Source organism: Glycine max, chromosome 7 (assembly GCF_000004515.6).
Source record: "Glycine max cultivar Williams 82 chromosome 7, Glycine_max_v4.0, whole genome shotgun sequence".
NCBI lineage: Eukaryota > Viridiplantae > Streptophyta > Magnoliopsida > Fabales > Fabaceae > Glycine > Glycine max.
The window spans coordinates 31,227,987-31,245,457 of record NC_038243.2 but is presented as its reverse complement, the minus strand read 5'-3'; positions in this window follow the sequence as shown (position 1 = coordinate 31,245,457).

Sequence of the window (17,471 nt, the reverse complement as noted above, 5' to 3'; positions counted from 1 at the left end):
TAGCCCCTCCATGACTAGCTAGCGGGTTGGTTTTAACATTTGGGCCTTCCTCCTGAAACGCTAGCCAGCCGGCACTAATCAGGTGCTGCACTTTATACTTGAACGGGATGCAGGAGTCAATATTGTGTCCGGGAGCTCCACTATGGTATACACACTTGGCACCCGGGTCGTACCACTTGGGGTAGGGTGGCTGGAAGACCTTCCCGGGTATGGCCACTACCAAATGATTCTCCAATAATGAAGGCCATAACTCGGAGTATGCCATGGGAATAGGGGAAAAGCTATCTTTCGGGGGCGGGTGCTGTGCATATTTATAGCTCGCGCCGGGGGCTGTATTATTAACTGGTCGGGGAGCGGCTGGAGCTGCGCGTTGGGTCAGTGCTCTTTCTACTGCGGGTGGTCCTTTTACTTGAGTCGGGAGAGAATTCCCGACTCGGATTAAAAAATTTGGGGGATTGGGCTGGTATGAGCAATTGATATTTTGGGGTGCTTTCATCCATGTCGGGGCGGTGGTGACTGCGTGGGCGTCTCCTTCCTTTTTCCTCGCGCCCATTACTGGGGCTCTTCTGTTGTTGTTGGGGGCCACATTGGAAGCATATTTGAACTTGCCTTTTCGTAGTCCGGATTCAATCCTTTCTCCGGCGAAGACGAGATCCGCGAAGTTAGCTGGCATGTAGCCTATCAGCTTTTCATAGTAGAATGTGGGTAACGTATCTACCATAATTGTGATCATCTCCCTCTCCGTCATGGGCGGTACGATTTGGGCTGCGAGATCTCTCCATCTTTGGGCATATTCCTTAATGGACTCATGCTCTCGCTTAGTCATACTCTGAAGTTGGTTCCGATCGGGAGCCATGTCCGTATTGTACTGGTACTGCCTAATGAAGGTATTTGCCAAGTCCTTCCATGATCGGATCTGGGAAGCTTCCAGATTGGTATACCACGCTACAGCTGCCCCGACCAAGCTGTCTTCAAAGAAATGGACCAACAATTTTTCGTCCACAGAATACGCCCCCATCTTTCGGCAATACATCCGAAGATGCCCTTTCGGACATGTCGTCCCTTTGTACTTATCAAAGTCCGGTACTTTTAACTTGGGAGGAATGACGATATTGGGCACGAGACATAAATCCGCTAAGTTCGAGAATGGGTAATTGCCAAGGCCCTCGACTGCTCTTAACCTCTCTTCAAGCGCCTCAATCTTTCCCTTATCTTCCGCGAAGGGAACAGATTCTTTTACGGGTGTGGGTGAGGCCGGGATATGGCGGACTATGTTCGGTTGGGGTAGTTCATGTGGGGACGGATCTTTGAGGTGGAGCAGGGGGCCAAGATGGGTATCTCCTTCCTCATCGTCTTGCCCGGGATAGTCGTCATAAGGCGGGAGTTGCCCCTCAAAAGTAGGGGCTTGGCTTAAATCTTCCGGGGTGGCACGGGGAGTGAAGTCCAGAGGCAAGCCATAAGGATAAGCTTGCAGACTATACCTTCGACCAAACACGGTCGTGTTTCTGTCTCGGCCCGGATTTAAAGCGGGTTGCAGTACCGGCTCTACTTCCCTAACCGTACTGGAGGCGGTTGTCGTGGCTTTATCCTCTATGGTTTTCTGGAGTTTTAACATGACCTCCGAGATGGAAGCCATTTGATCTTTTAAGGCCGATAGATCGGCCTTCATCTGTTCCTGCACGCCCTCTTCATTATCCATTTTTCTGGATCGAGTGTTATAGGGGTGCCTTGGTGTTTTCTTAGTTATGATGAAATTCCTAAAGAAATAAACAACGGTGAGTATGCCACCAAAACATGAGTATGCAAATGGATGATCGGAGCACTTGGATCCACCCCAAGGTTTTTAGATAACGTGATGAGTCCAGAACTTCTCATTTTATAAAAAGAGCAAAGCTTTCATCTAGCCAAGATTATACAAAGGTGTTACAAGAGAACCTAACGATTCCTAATTATATGGGCCATCAAATCTATCATGTGTTGACAGTAATTGATTAGCCCATGAATCTCCTCGGGGGCCGTACACACTTCGGCCATGGCTTTTGCTTTGGCTAATAGATGCGGGAGGTCTTGACTTCCATTCAAGGTCAAGGCAAACCTATCCATCCACATAGTCGCTTCTTGATGCAATGCATCAATCACCCTCCCTCTTGCTTTTTTTCGGCGTACACTTGTGCAAAATCCTCCACTAGCTTTTGTTCATGGGCCACAGACTGGTTCAACTCTTCCTTGTATTGCCCTATGATAGCTAGCATGCATTGCTCCGTGGCTTCCAAGTGTTGAGCCAAACTCCTTTTGGACCTCGCGCAAGCAACTAACTCTTCTTTTAAGATCATGCCATGCACCCGTGACCGATCTCTCTCCTCTCTTCGGAGCTTGAGCTCATTGTTGCTACCCCACAATGCTCCTCGGAATTTTTCTCGACCATATTCCTCCTTGCGGGCCCTTTTGGTTTCTTGTTCAAGGGCTCTGGCAGTGGCCGCGTTTTCCTCTTGTAACTCGGTGCACTCCTTCCGGATGTGTGTAGCAGCTGATTTGAACTTCTCCTTGGCGAGTCTTGCCTTCCCTAGCTCTAATTTTAGAGCTCGGACTTCTTCATCTTCCTCAGGAGCTTCGATGTTCTCCTCATTGATAACTTTCAATTTGGAGAGCCAATCTAACCCTCGCGCATGAATTCTTAGCCATCCATGATAACCTCCGATGACGCCATTTCGGATGCCTCTAAGCTCCTTGTCTTTCTTCAACGGACTCCTCCACGCCTTGTGGATTCTTTGTATAACCTTGAGACCTTGCGCGCCTAGATCCCTCACAAGGAAAGGCGAGAGACTTTCTTCGGTTGGCGCTCCCCTCATGGGATACCCTAGCTATCTTATGGCGAGTGCGGGATTATAATTAATACAACCCCTAGTCCCTATCAGTGGAACATTAGGGTAGTCCCCACACGAGAAAAGAACTCCTTCCTTGCCTTCCTTCCAACGAGGAAACCAATTGATCGCGCTACCCCCTATCCCAGCCAAATGTTGGTCCCAATCGACTCTTCCTTTTTCGGCGCATGAGCGATAGCTTTGAAGCGGACATGGGTGTCTTGTGTCTTGTTGGAATAGGTGTGAAACCAACCATACACAGAGAGCGGGTAAACAACAGACAATCCGTGCACTGCTTTTCTCACACCTCCAGTCAAAGGTGTCAAGCAAATCTGCCAAGATAGCCACCATTGGACTTTCCTTGCCATGGTGATATGCGAGGAAAGCATCAATGGCGGCTAAGTCTACCAAACCATCAACGTTCGGAAAGAGGACAACCCCAAAAATCAACAAAGCTAATATATCCGCAAACGGGCCCCACTTCTCTTGGCTTGCCATATCCCTTACCTTGCCTTCCAAGTATTTCCGAGGCAGGCCCACTATGCCATTCCGAGTTTGCTTCATGCGATCCAACTCTTTTGCCGAATCTCCAACCACAGCTGCAATCTTGCTCATGGAAGGAAGAAAGCCGGAGAAAAGATACGGTTTTCTCCCCCCAAGAGGGCATCCTAATATCTCCTCAAACTCTTCAATAGTTGGCACCATTTGGAAGTCCCCAAATGTGAAACACCTCAACGGCTGGTCATAGTATTGGGCGAGGGATACGACAGCTTCCGTAAATACTTCCGCTGTGGTCAAATCTAGAATCTTCCCGTAGACTTTGCGGAAGGCTTGCCTTTGGAGGGATCCCATCAATCGTCCCAATTCCTTGAGGCTAGTGACATCTAGACTTTTAACCTTGACTTGATAAAACCTTTTTCCGTTTTGATTTGTCCCCATCATTTACCTAAAAAAGGGGTGGATCAAGACTCCGACATGAATGATGCAATGCGTATGCATGAAACAGAAAGAAAACAACACAAAGGGGTAATTCACACATACGAGACTGCAGAGATCCAAATTTAATGCTACGTTTTGGGCATGATGGCGCCTCAACGTAGTATTAAAAAGGTTACGTATTACTCTAAAGAAACCAAACATCACTAGCAAAACTATAAGCTAGTGCTATTTACCAAAAAATGCATGAGGACGAATGGCACGGAGCGTGTTTGCTCTTTGCCCCTATTTGGGAACCTATAGGACAATATCTAGGGGTCTCTAATAACTACTCCCCAACAATTCATAACTCACACGGCTGTTTTCTAGAGGTATCATCACTCAAGATAATAATATTGTGGCGGTATTGAATACCAGCGACAACACATTATAAAGAGAGAAAGCTCTAGACGAGGTTTCACTATTATCAAGCAAGTCGGAGACCTAGCATGATGATAGATTCACCTCCACTCCTTAAATTCCCATGAACCCGGGTGTAGGGCCCCTTTTTTTTACTCAAACCCGTGGGTGCTTAGAATGCAGTGTAAGGAATGCGAAATAGACAACAGTTATTTACATTTTCCACAGTTCAATAAAAGCACACACAAAGTTTCAGAATTCCACAATTCCTAAAATAGGCCTAACTCACAAAAAGGTCCCCAGTGGAGTCGCCAACTGTCGCAACGTGCCCTTTTGCGGGCGAGCGAGGGCGAGGCTCACGGGTGCGCTTTCCAAAGGAGGAAAGATGCGCGAAGTCGCCACCAACGTTTATTTGTGGAAAACGTCGGGAAAACCGAAGGAAACCGGTCAAAATGAAAATTCTAAGTTCAGGAGTTGTATTTACGCTTGAGGAAGGTATTAACACCTCTCACGTTTGTCTCAAAGGACAACAACCTATTTTTTAGAATTGTGGAAATTGTGTTACCTTAACTTTTATTTCTTTTTATTTTTTTGAGGTCGACAAAAGCAGGGCTCTTGCTCCTACGTACCCTCCATCGAAGAGGAAATCAGACCAACGTAGTTCTTTCTTATGCGTGAATCAAGTGATTCTTTTTACTTGAAAGGTGATCATTTTAAGGCGTTCGACCTTAAAAATGATCCATTTTACTTGGTAAGAAACTGAAATGAGAAACTTTCAAAACCCTATTTTTTGTGGACGAGCTTGACTAGGCGAGCTAATTTTAGCCTTAGTTTCACTTTAGTTATTTAGTCAATCCAATTAAGAATGAGAAATCCCAAAGAGAAAACGTCCGATTGATTTTTCTCTTTATTTTACTAAAAGGTATTTTTTTATTATTATATTATTATTTTACCTCTTTTTTGATTTCCAACGTGGTTACGGCACGACCGAACGGTCGGAATTCATTTTAACAGAAATTAACGGATGATACAATTCAAACGATCGGTGGAAATTTATTTTATTTTTAGATTAGGCGAGAAATGACTTAAATAAATGGCTTAAGCACGTCAAAAGGGGGTATAAAAAAGCGAATGAAAATGAGAATAAAAATACATGAAACAAAATGTGGACCACCACGGGTACATAGAATGAATTGAAAAGCTCGGTTTGAGGTACTTACCCGTTGAAGACTGAAGAAAACGAAGAACGAACGATGAATGTTGAAGAACGATCGAGAATCTTCGCGTAATTACTCACGGAAACGTTACGGAAGTACCTCGACTTGGATTTTCTTCACGGAAATAATTTTCCTCAGCAATTTCGAGAGAGGGAGAAGTGCCAAGAAGGCTAAACCCTTTTCTTCTTCACTCCTCCCCCTATTTATAGCAAAATAGGGGAGGAGCTTGCCACCCAGCTCGCCCAGGCGAGCAAGGATGCTTCCTCCAGAAGCAACAGCCTTCTGGAGGAAGGATCTGGAAGGCCCAAGTGGTCCAGATTGCTATTTGTACCCCCATTTTTACTAAATGCACCCCCTTTCTATTTTTTTGGTAATTCTTTTTTCGTAACGTTACGAAACTTTACGAATTTTGTAACGATACTTATTTTCCTTCCGCAAGGTTACGAATCCTTACGGACTATGTATTTACTCTTTTTTAGCTTTCGAAGAAGTTACGAAAACTCACGGATTGCACAAAAACACCTCTTTTCGATTTCCGCCACATTACGGAATTTCACGGATTGCGCAAGCCTGCTTCCTTTTGATTTCTGACACATCTCAGGACTTCATTTATTATGCAACAAAGGACGCCAAGTATCTCAAAGCGGCTAACCAAAGGTTGCATGTTATCAAGTAATAATCCCCGGACGAAATTAGGGTATGACACTAAGATGTCCTTGGCATATTCTTGTGGCATATTCCTTTCCCATGTGCTAGAGTCACACCTTCCATTCTTATGGCATCTAAAGGGAATATGCTAAGATGCCTTTGGCATATTCTTGGAATATGCTAAGATACCTTTGACATATTTTTAGAATATGCTAAGATGCCTTTGGCATATCCTTAGAATATTCTTTTTAGATTCACATGAAAGTGAACTTCATTTAGTTAGTGACCTAGGCTATAAATAGAAACATGTGTAACACATGTCACAACTTTGATGAATGAGAGTCTTGTGAGACACACTTCAAAGTTCAACTTCTCGCCCTTTCTTCCTTCAATTTTCCATGCCACTTTCTCTCTCTTATATTCTTCCTCCATTGAAGCTCCCTCTTTAAGCTTCTTATCCAAGACACTCACTTGGTGGTGAAGCTCCTCCTTCTATGGCTTATTCTCTAGTGTATGGCACCTCTTCTCCTTCATTTTCCACTCCAACTCCACGGTTGAAAATCACCATTGAAGGACCTCATTGAAGCTCAAAGATCCAGCCTCCATAAAAGCTTCTCAAGCAAGCTTCCATCACATAATAGCAAAGAAGAAGCCCATTCTTTTAGTCCTATATTAACTTAAATAAGATTGGAGAATTAAGCAAGGTCGGTTGATTGAATGATTTGAAAAATGAAAAGTAGTCTTACTTCACCTAGAGGGAGAAAGCCAATAAATAACACCGTTCTAAGTAAGAGATGGAAAGCTCTCACTATGATGAAGAGTTGCGTACAGACTACACAGAGGCAACTAATGACAAGATCATTTTGTTCCATTTTTAGTAGAATAGTGAAGGATATTCCATTAGTAATGAAAAAAGGGGTTGAGGGGATCCATATATGTTGTTCAAGTCGATCAGAAGGCATAAAAATAACTAGAACTGAATGTGGAAAGTATGGAAAAACATCCCGTAATGTATTTAACAAGAAAATTGATTATGCTTCTGTGAAAGTATCTACTCATTACGAAATCTCAGGTGTCAAAGTGTGGATTTCATATAGGAACGAGGTGGCATTGGAGTAAGTTAGTTACAATTGACATTGAAAAAAAATTTGAAGACTAGGAGCCAAAGACAAGGGCTCTTTTACTAGTAGTGGATTGATCTTGATATTCCTAAAGTAGTAAGTGAAAAAAGAGGTTAGAACCAGCTCCACCGGCTAAAGGTACATGGACTCTTCAGAAGGCTCAAAGGTTTGACAATTTTACAAACATAAGAGAATACTCAAATGCAAAAAAATCAATAATGATTGAAATAAAATGTTCTCAATAAAAATAAAAATAAAAAGATAGTGTCAGGCAAGGCTAAGTCTAAGGATGACATCATACCAGGTACAATTACCTTTACAACAAGTACAAGATCAAATGAGTTATGAATACCAACAAATGATACACATAATCCTTCAACATCAGATAGTGATGTAGCTCTATGTGGAGCTTGTAGGCCTTGGATCTTCTTCATCAATGAAGTCCTTTGCTTCTTGAATTTTGATGGAAGCGGAATAGAGAAGGAGGAATATGATTGGAGATGCCACTTTAAGAAGAAGATGAGTCTAGAAGAAGCTCACCACCATAGGAGGTCATGGATAAGAGCTTGGAGGAAGAAGGAGATGAATGAAGGAAGAGGAAGAGAAGAACACAAATTTTTGTGCTCTAAAGGAGCTCTGAAATCTGAAGTTTAATTTTCAAATGATCAAAGTTCAAAAAATGCACACACATGACCTCTATTTATAGCCTAAGTGTCACACAAAATTGGAGGGAAATTTGAATTTCTATTCAAATTTCACTTGAATTTGAAATTGAATTTGTGGAGCCAAATTTTGGAGCCAAAATTTCACTAATTATGATTAGTGAATTTTAGCTATGGTTTAGCCCACTAATCCAAGATCAAGTCCAAGATTATCCACTAAGTGTGCTTAGGTGTCATGAGGCATGTAAAGCATGAAGGACATGCACAAAGTGTGACTATATGATGTGGCAATGGGGTGTAGCAAGCAAATGCTCACCTCCCCCTCTAAAATTTAATTGGATTGGGCTTCTCCCAATTCAATTAAATTTATTTCTCAACACACATCAAATATTCACTTAATGCATGTGAAATTACAAAACTACCCCTAATACAAAAACTAGTCTAGGTGCCCTAAAATATATGGGCTGAAAAATCCTACATTTCTAGGGTACCCTACCTACATTATCGAGCCCTAAATACAAGACCCAAAAATAATGAAATCCTAATCTAATATGTACAAAGATAAGTGGGCTCATACTTAGCCCATGGGCCCAAAATCTACCCTAAGGCTCATGAGAACCTTAGGGCCTTCTCTTGCATCTCTGGCCTAATCTTCTTGGAGTCTTCTATCCAATGCCCTTGGGGGGTAGGATTGCATCATTTCCTCCCCCTTGAAAAGGATTTGACCTCAAATCCATAGGTTCTTGAAACTTAGGGATTGTTTCCTCAACACCTGTAAAAAGAATAAAAACATATGTATTAGTGATGTTGGGTCTGTTAGAGTAGGGTAAGGACTGAAAACCCCTTTCTTGACCATCTTCCCATGAGAGAACATGGTTCCTCACCAACTCAATGAGTGGTGCTACAAGTATAGAAAAATATGGGACAAACCTTTTGTAAAAGTTTGTTAAGTCATTGAAGCCCCAAATTTCCCTTATACATGGTGTAGTAGGCCACTCAGGAATGACCTTTATTCTCTTAGGGTCCATGGGAAGCCCTTGATCACTATTTAAAAAGTTAAGGAAAGTAATGGAATATAACTTACATTTTTCTTTATTTTCATGTTGATTATTCCTACAAAAAATTATGAAAAACCTAAGGTGTCCCATATGAGCACCTAAGTTTGTATTGAAACAAAAAATAAGAACAAACCTACCTAATGAGTCCCTATGTACACAAATCATGAAGATGTTGGGTGCATGACTGATTTTACAAAAGAGGGTTGCACCACTCAACACATTCATCATACCACCTATCATAGGGATTTGGTGCCTCATAATACTTATTTTGTACACCAACAGAGCACAAGGATTTAAGCTCTTATGAACCAAACCCTCATCCAACAACTCCTTTACTTGAGGAATAACCTCAAGCTCAAGAGGTATGGCGGTGCTAAGGGACGTTTCCCTTGATAGGAGAAGGTAGAAAGATTGTTTAAGAAGGAGTGCTCTTTTGATATCACATTTTGTTGCAAAATGATTTTCCTTCTTAACAATCTTCTTGGAGGAATCCTTTTCCTCTTTTTCCTTCCCCTTGGCCTTTGAAGACAAGGCCTTACTATCCTTCTTTTTCTTTTGGTTTTCTAGTTTTTCTTTCTCATCCCTCTTATCTTTCATAGTTAGTTGATCCTTGGCCACCTGTGAAGGTGTTTGAGGATGCAACACAAATTTAGTGCCAAGATGGGTGAGGGTAATCTCATTAGTTAGGCCATTGTAAATGATCTTCCTATCAAATTGCCATGGCCTTCCTAAAAGAATATGCCCTGCCTCCATGGGAACTATATCACAATTAACTTCATCCTTATATGTCCCAATGGAGGAAGGTACCTTCACTTGTTGGTTAACAATCATTTCCCATTGTTCATTGAGCCATTGAAGTTTATAAGGTTTTGGGTGAGGAATGATAGTGAGGTTCAACTTGGAAACTAATCTTGTGCTACAACAATTGCAACAAGATCCACTATCCACAATGAGAGAACAAGTTTTATCTAAAATTTTGCATCTTGATAAAAGATGTTCTCTCTTTGGGATTGAGATAGATCACAAGATTGACGTCCAAGGAGCCTTCTAACCATTAGGAGGTCACCTTCTTCATGCGGGTAGACTTCCTCACTAGACTCTTCACCCCTTACTTCATCTTCACTTCCACTAGAGGAAGGGGAAGAAGTAGTCTCCTCTTGGCTACTATAAATGTCTTGACCCCTCAAAATCATGGTTTTATTTATGGGGCATTGAGAGGAAATGAGACTTCTCCCAAGACATTTGAAGCATTTAATGTTGCTAGTCCTTTCTTGGGAACTAGTCTTAGGGGTGGATTTCTCTATGGTCTTACCCTTATCTTCCTTGGGTTTTGAAGGTGCAGCCCCCAAAATTCCTTGGGCTTGGTCCTTCCTTGGATAAGAGTGAAAGCCATAAGATTTTGAAGAAGGCTTTCTTTTAAGTTGTTGCTCCACTCTTATACAAAGTTGGACTAGCTCATCTAGGTCCCTATATGGAAGGAGTTCAACCTTATCCCTCACTTCCATATTAAGCCCACTAAGGAACCTAGCTATGCTTGCACTTTCCTCCTCCCTAAGTCCAGCTCTTAAAAGGAGTAGTTCCATTTGTTGTCTATATTCTTCAACACTCATACTCCCTTGTCTAAGCCTTTGGAGCTTGTCCATAAGCTCCCTTTCATAGTAGGAGGGAATGTGCCTCTTCCTAAGGGCACTCTTAAGATCATTCCAATACTCTACTGGAGGATCCCCATGAATCCTTCGTTCCCTAACAAGGAAAGTCCACCAATAGAGGGTGTACCCTTGAAAGCTAAGGGTAGCCAATGGAACTTTTCTCTCTTCACTAATATGATGGCAAGCAAAGAGTTGTTCAACCTTTATTTCCCAATCTAAGTAGGCCTCAACATTATCTTTTCCATAGAAATATGGGAGGCTAATGTTAACCTCTTGAGGCCTTCTATCCTTTTCTCTTCTTTGGGAGTGATGTTTAGTATGTGAACTATGGCGCCCTCTATAATAGTCGCTAAGTTCTTCACTTAAACTCTTGCAAGAGTCATGACTACTATAGGAGGCATGTTTTTCTCTTTTCATTTCTTTCATTATTTTTCTTCTTTCTTCCTCTCTTATTTTCTCTCTTTCATCTTGACTTATTTCTTCCACTCTTTTTTTTACCTTTTTCTTTTCTCTCTTGTTTTTCTTTCCACAACTTAAGGGATCTCAACTCATCTAATATCTTATACAAGGGGTCCTTAGGAGTAGAACCCTCACCATTAACACTAGATGAAGAATGAAGACTCATGTTGATTCCTAAGTTATGGTTCTTTCTTGTTGGGGGTTTGAAAATAAAAGGTAAAAGAAACTATGGTTGAAACTAGCCAAAAATAAACACTAAAAGAGGTGTGAAAGATAAGGTAAAAACTAGTTGGTAAAAGGCAAGCTATCTAGGTGGTTTAACAATGGAGGGTAAAGGAAATAAGCTATGAAAGTAAGCAAGAAATTAAAGTGCAAGAAATGCAAACTAGGCGGATCCTAAGAGTGTTTGGATGACCTCATTTAAGGTTCCCAACAAAACACTCACTATCCTAAGGGAAAATTGCCTAAAATTATTACACACAAATGGTAGTAGGGTGACCTATTGGAGGCTCCCAACTTACTTCCAATGAAAGGCCTTTTTGTTACAAAATTTGAAAGCAAAGCAAATTGCCAATTTCAAAATTACAAAAAAAGTCCTCAATTGTGGTGGCTATTCTCTCTTTGGTTTTTCACTCAATTTGGAGTGCTTCTTAGTCCAATAGCTCTTAAGGTGGTTGGGCCCTTGCTTCTTGACTCAAATTCTTCAAGGTATGGCACCAATCCTCCTTTCCAATCCCCTATATGGCAACTCACAAGCAAGGAAACAAAGAGACAAGAAATAACCTAAGACAAAAAAAAAAATGAAATGAAAGCTAAACCAATAGAGTTTTAACAAGACAAATTTTCAATGATTATTCAACAATTAAAGCAATGAAAAGCACACAAAAGCAAGCTAGGACTTAAAGAGAAACCTAGAATGCCTCTAGAGTAGAGTAGAAAAATTTTTTAAAAAAAAAGACTCAAGAAACCTCTAGTTTTTGCACTTTTTTCACAATAATTTTCAATTGAAATTTCAGAACTAGGATTGGTATAAAATAGGCACAAATTATAGAACAAATTTTGAGCCAAAACAACAAGTACATTTCCCTTTCACTTTTTTTTCCTGGACACTGATTTTTCAGCCAACTTGTGTGATTTTTCTTATTTTTTCCTTTAGTTCAAATTGCTTGGTTCTTTTTTCAGAATTTTGTTCCAGATATGTAGAAAAGTCAGTAAAAATTTCAGCTCACAAAACGTAGTGACCAATTCCCAGTAATTTATACAAGTTCGTATGTTCAAGCTACCAACACCAATGATTTCAACCTAGAAATCAAGAGTAGTGTTTATATTGCTTAAGGCTTGGATAGTTACAATTTGTGTTTGCTTATGCTCAATTATCTTGAATAAAAAAATTCAAGAGAGCTTAAGACTTATTTTGATTCACAACTCAGCACCACAACTCAACTTCATCATAGGCATCATGTAGGAAACTTAGAAAAAAAAAAAAAAAAAAGAGTTCAACTAGACTACTTCTAGGAATTGATTTAGAACATGTTATGAACTAAATAACATGCATGAATTAGACTCAAAATTCAAAAGATAGGCTAAGAATTACAAGAATACATGAACAAATGTATCTAGAATTCAATAAACAAAATAAAAATTCAACACAAACTTAGAACATAATGTGACAATTACTATGACTAAACATGACTCTAAGACAACATGGATTAAGTGATTTACACTTAGATTTTTGTGTTTTTTTTCTAATCAATATTATGGAAGTAAATGTATATCTAAAGGTTCAGCACAAGAATATTATAAATGAAAAATGATAGACCTAAAATCAACACAAAAACACGATTCAAGAGTAGATCTACAAAATTTGAACCATAGAAATGCAAGAAGTGTAGATCTAAGATTTAATTGGTTTATTTTTTTGAATCTACTCTATACATCACCAAACCACAAGACAATGGAGGATATACATGGAGAATAAGATGAAGAACAAGGAATTAAAGAGAATTCACCGAACAAAAAGATAGAGGAAGCAAAAGAACATCACCTAGATGAAGATGCTCTGATACCACATGATGTAGCTCTATGTGGAGCTTGTAGGCCTTGGATCTTCTTTGTCAATGGAGTCCTTTTCTTCTTGAAGTTTGATGGGAGCTGAATGGAGAAGGAGGAATATGTTTGGAGACGCCACTTCAAGAAGAAGATGAGTCTAGAAGAAGCTCACCACCATAGGAGGCCATGAATAAGAGCTTGGAGGAAGAATGAGATGAATGAAGGTAGAGGAAGAGAAGAGCACGAAATTTTATGCTCTAAAAGAGCTCTGAAATCTGAAGTTTAATTTTCAAATGATCAAAGTTCAAAAAATGCACACACATGACCTCTATTTATAGCTTAAGTGTCACACAAAATTGGAGGGAAATTTGAATTTCTATTCAAATTTCACTTGAATTTGAAATTGAATTTGTGGAGCCAAATTTTGGAGCCAAAATTTCACTAATTATGATTAGTGAATTTTAGCTATGGTTTAGCCCACTAATCCGAGATCAAGTCCAAGATTCTCCACTAAGTGTGAAATTACAAAACTACCCCTAATACAAAAACTAGTCTAGGTGCCCTAAAATACAAGGGCTGAAAAATCCTACATTTCTAGGGTATCCTTCCTACATCATGGAGCCCTAAATACAAGACCCAAAAATAATGAAATCCTAATCTAATATGTACAAATATAAGTGGACTCATACTTAGCCCATGGGCCCAAAATCTACCCTAAGGCTCATGAAAACCTTAGGGCCTTCTCTTGCATCTTTGGCCCAATCTTCTTGGAGTCTTCTATCCAATGCCCTTGGGGGGGTAGGATTGCATCAGATAGTGTGTTCACTTTTGACATTGCCTCTTTTGGATCCATCCCTAGATTTATAGCGAGCACAATCTGGAAAATTTCATAGTAGTGTTTTTAGTTGATAAATATCTTCAATCAATAGTACCTAATTCATCTTGATACTTGATTTGATACTATAACAATTTGCAGATCATCATCTGTTACCTGAGCATGATTACTTGACCTCAGAGTGACAATGTAAGGGATAAGGTAAACTAACATTTTGTCCTCTGCAGTCAGTCCACCAACTCCTAAGCAATTCCTCAAGTTCCTTATTGGGTCAAGAAGCATTCCCTTATAGGTTTGCATCTTACTGTACCCATCAGGTGTTTATCAAACTTGCAGACTCCACCCATGTCCAGTCCAACTACTTCCTTCCACAAAGCAACGTCAATGACCATTTCTACTCCATTAACGGTAGAGAATAGATTACCTTCAAGGTTAGCACGTGCACAAGTGTAGAAAACCTTGACTAGCTCCGAATAAAAGGTTCCTTTCATTTACACCAACTTTGACAATCCTTGTGCTTCCAGCAAATTAGAAAAGTTGAACCCTTGCTAAGAGAACCATTCCAAGTCCAGGTACTTGGGGATCGTCATGTTTTTTATAGTGTAGATCATCTTGTAGTCATTCTTCTTTCTTTCAATAGTGAACCATGTGTTCAACTTGTTAAGAGTAGCAGCGTGAGAGCATTTGCCTTGCTTCCTCTTGGAAGATTTTGCTTTCATCTGAGCTCTTGAGGGATAGCTCGCCATTTTGAAAAGGAGACAGAGGGTTTGAGAGTAGAAGATATTTGGGTTCAGAGAAAGGTGTTAGAGGAGGTGTTGGTGTGATTTGTGGATGGGTTTGGGTTAGCCTTTTATGGAGAAGTTAGGTCATTTTGGTTGGCTGAGGTGGGTGGCGGGAGTAATTGTTGTAATAAAGGTGGTTGATGAGGTGAAGACAAAGAAATGTAACGGATTGCACACAACAGACACGCAAGTAATCAATTAAAATAACATAGTAATCGATTAAATTGACCCTCATTTCTCTCGAAACCAAAAACTGATATAAGTAATCGGTTAAAATGCAGGTGTAGTCAATTAAATATGCCACAAAAAGTCCCCCCCCCCCCCAAGGCCTTTGTAATTGACTAAAATGTAAGGTAATAGACTAAAACAGAACATAAAGCCAAAAGAAGTCATAAAAAATAGCATTTAATCGATTAAAACGAAGTCATAATCGATTGAAATAGAATAAAATGTCAAAAAAACTTTAAACCAAAACATGTAATTGATTAATACGTAGCAGTAATTGATTAAAACAGGCAATTTTGAACCAGAACACCATAAATGCATAAATGGTAATTGAATAAATCATAGGGTAATCGATCAAAACAAAAAGTTTCAAAAAAACTAATAACACACAAAAACACATTGTAGTTTATTAACACGAAGAAGTAATCGATTAAAATAGTGAAAAACATGAAATAATCAAAGTAAAACAAGTATTTTTCAGAGAGAAAATCAACTACACATCAACATATCAACATACTAAGACATTTAAAGAAAATTAATAGACACAAAGAGCGTATATAACAGGCTGCATGTACTAAGCTTAACCATCATTCAATACTAGACCCATCTAAGATACCTAGTTCATTCCTAATGAAGAAGAACCTATCTCCAGCAAGAGATTTAGTGAAGACGTCAGCTAGTTGATGCTCACTATCAATAAACTCAATGCAGCAATCACCCTTTAATTTATAATCTCTAAGAAAATGATGTCTTATTTCTATATGTTTGGTTCTAGAATGCATGACAGGATTTACATAGATTGATAGCACTTGTGTTTTCACATTTCAAGGGAATGTGATCAAGGATTACTCCAAAGTCTTCAAGTTGTTTCATCTAGAGACTTTGAGTACAACAACTTCCAGCTGCAATATATTCTGCTTATGCGGTGAATAGTTCTACACAATCTTGTTTCTTGCATTTCAAATATACAAGAAAGCTTCCTAAGGGATGGCATGTCCCACTTGCACTTTTCCTATCTAGTTTGCACCCTGCAAAATCGAAATCTGAAAAGCCAATTAGATTTAAGAATGTACCTTTGGGATACCACAAACCAACATTAGTTGTGCCCTTAAGGTGCTTAATGATCCTTTTAATAGCTATTAAGTGAGATTCCTTGGGATTAGCTTGATACCTTCCACACAAGAAAACACTAAGGATGATATCTGGTCGACTTGCAGTTAAGTAAAGAAGTGAGCCAATTATACCTCTATACCTTGACTCATCAACTAATTTACCTTTTTCATAAGTCAAGATAAGTTGACGTTGCCATTGGAGTTTATGCTTCTTTGCACTTTTCCATGCCAAATTTCTTAATTAGTTTTGTACAGTATTTGGTTTGACACAGGAAGGTTTCATGTTCCATTTGCTAGACTTGAAGTCCAAGGAAGAAGTTCAACTCTCCCATCATGGACATCTCAAACTCTTTCTGCATACAATTAGAAAATTCCTTACACAAAGTTTCATTAGTAGCACCAAAGATTATATCATCAACATATATTTGCACAACTAACAACTCATTGTTTGATCTCTTGATAAACAATGTTTTTTCAATAGACCTCTTACAAAAGATTGCTGAATTACAAAATTGTTCAATCTCTCATACCAAAATCTAGGTGCTTGTTTCAAACCATACATAGTGTGAACCATGCAGGTATTGATGATGTCAAAAAAAATATACTTGATAATGGTTGTCATCATCAAAAAGGGGGAGAATGTGAGTGTATGAATACAGGGTTTTGATGATGCCAAAGTAGAATTAATACAAGGTTGCTTCAACAAACATTCAAAGGTTAAGCATTGGTTCAAGATTAATTCAAGGTCAAGCAAACAAGATCAAGAAAAAGATAAGGCCTCAAACAATCTCATTGGATTGATTGGTTCTTTCCTTAAAACAAATTATTTCCAAGAGAGCAAAGGCTCTGGTAATCGATTACCAGGAGATGTAATCGATTACCTGAAGACAAATTTTGCAATTCAGCTTTTCAGAAGGGTTTTGAAATTTGAATTTAAAAGCTGTAATCGATTACCATTAGTGTGTAATCGATTACCAGTAATGGAACTCCTTAAATTCAATTTGAAAAGTCATGACCCTTCAAAATATAACAGTGTAATCGATTTCCAGAAACCTGTAATCGTTTACCAGTGAAGAATTTCGGAAAAAGCTTTTTGAAAAGACACATCTCTTCAAACCATTTTGAAAAGGCACGATGGGCCTATATATATGTGTGTCTGACTTCAAAAAGAATAGAGGGAAATATTCTAAGAGAACTTAATTGTCAAATGCTCTTTCAACAACTCTTAGGCAAACACTTTCAAATCTATTGAGAATTCATCTAAGAACCTCAAATTGTATTATCATCTCTAAAAGAGAGAAATTCCTCTAGGATCTTCAATTTGTATCATCCACTCTAAAGGAGAGAAATCTTTTTGTTCATCTGAAAAAGTCAGTTGTAATCAAGAGACTGGTTGTCTCCTGGATTGTGAGAATTGTAATCAAGAGACGGGTTGTCTCATGGAGAATCTTGAACACA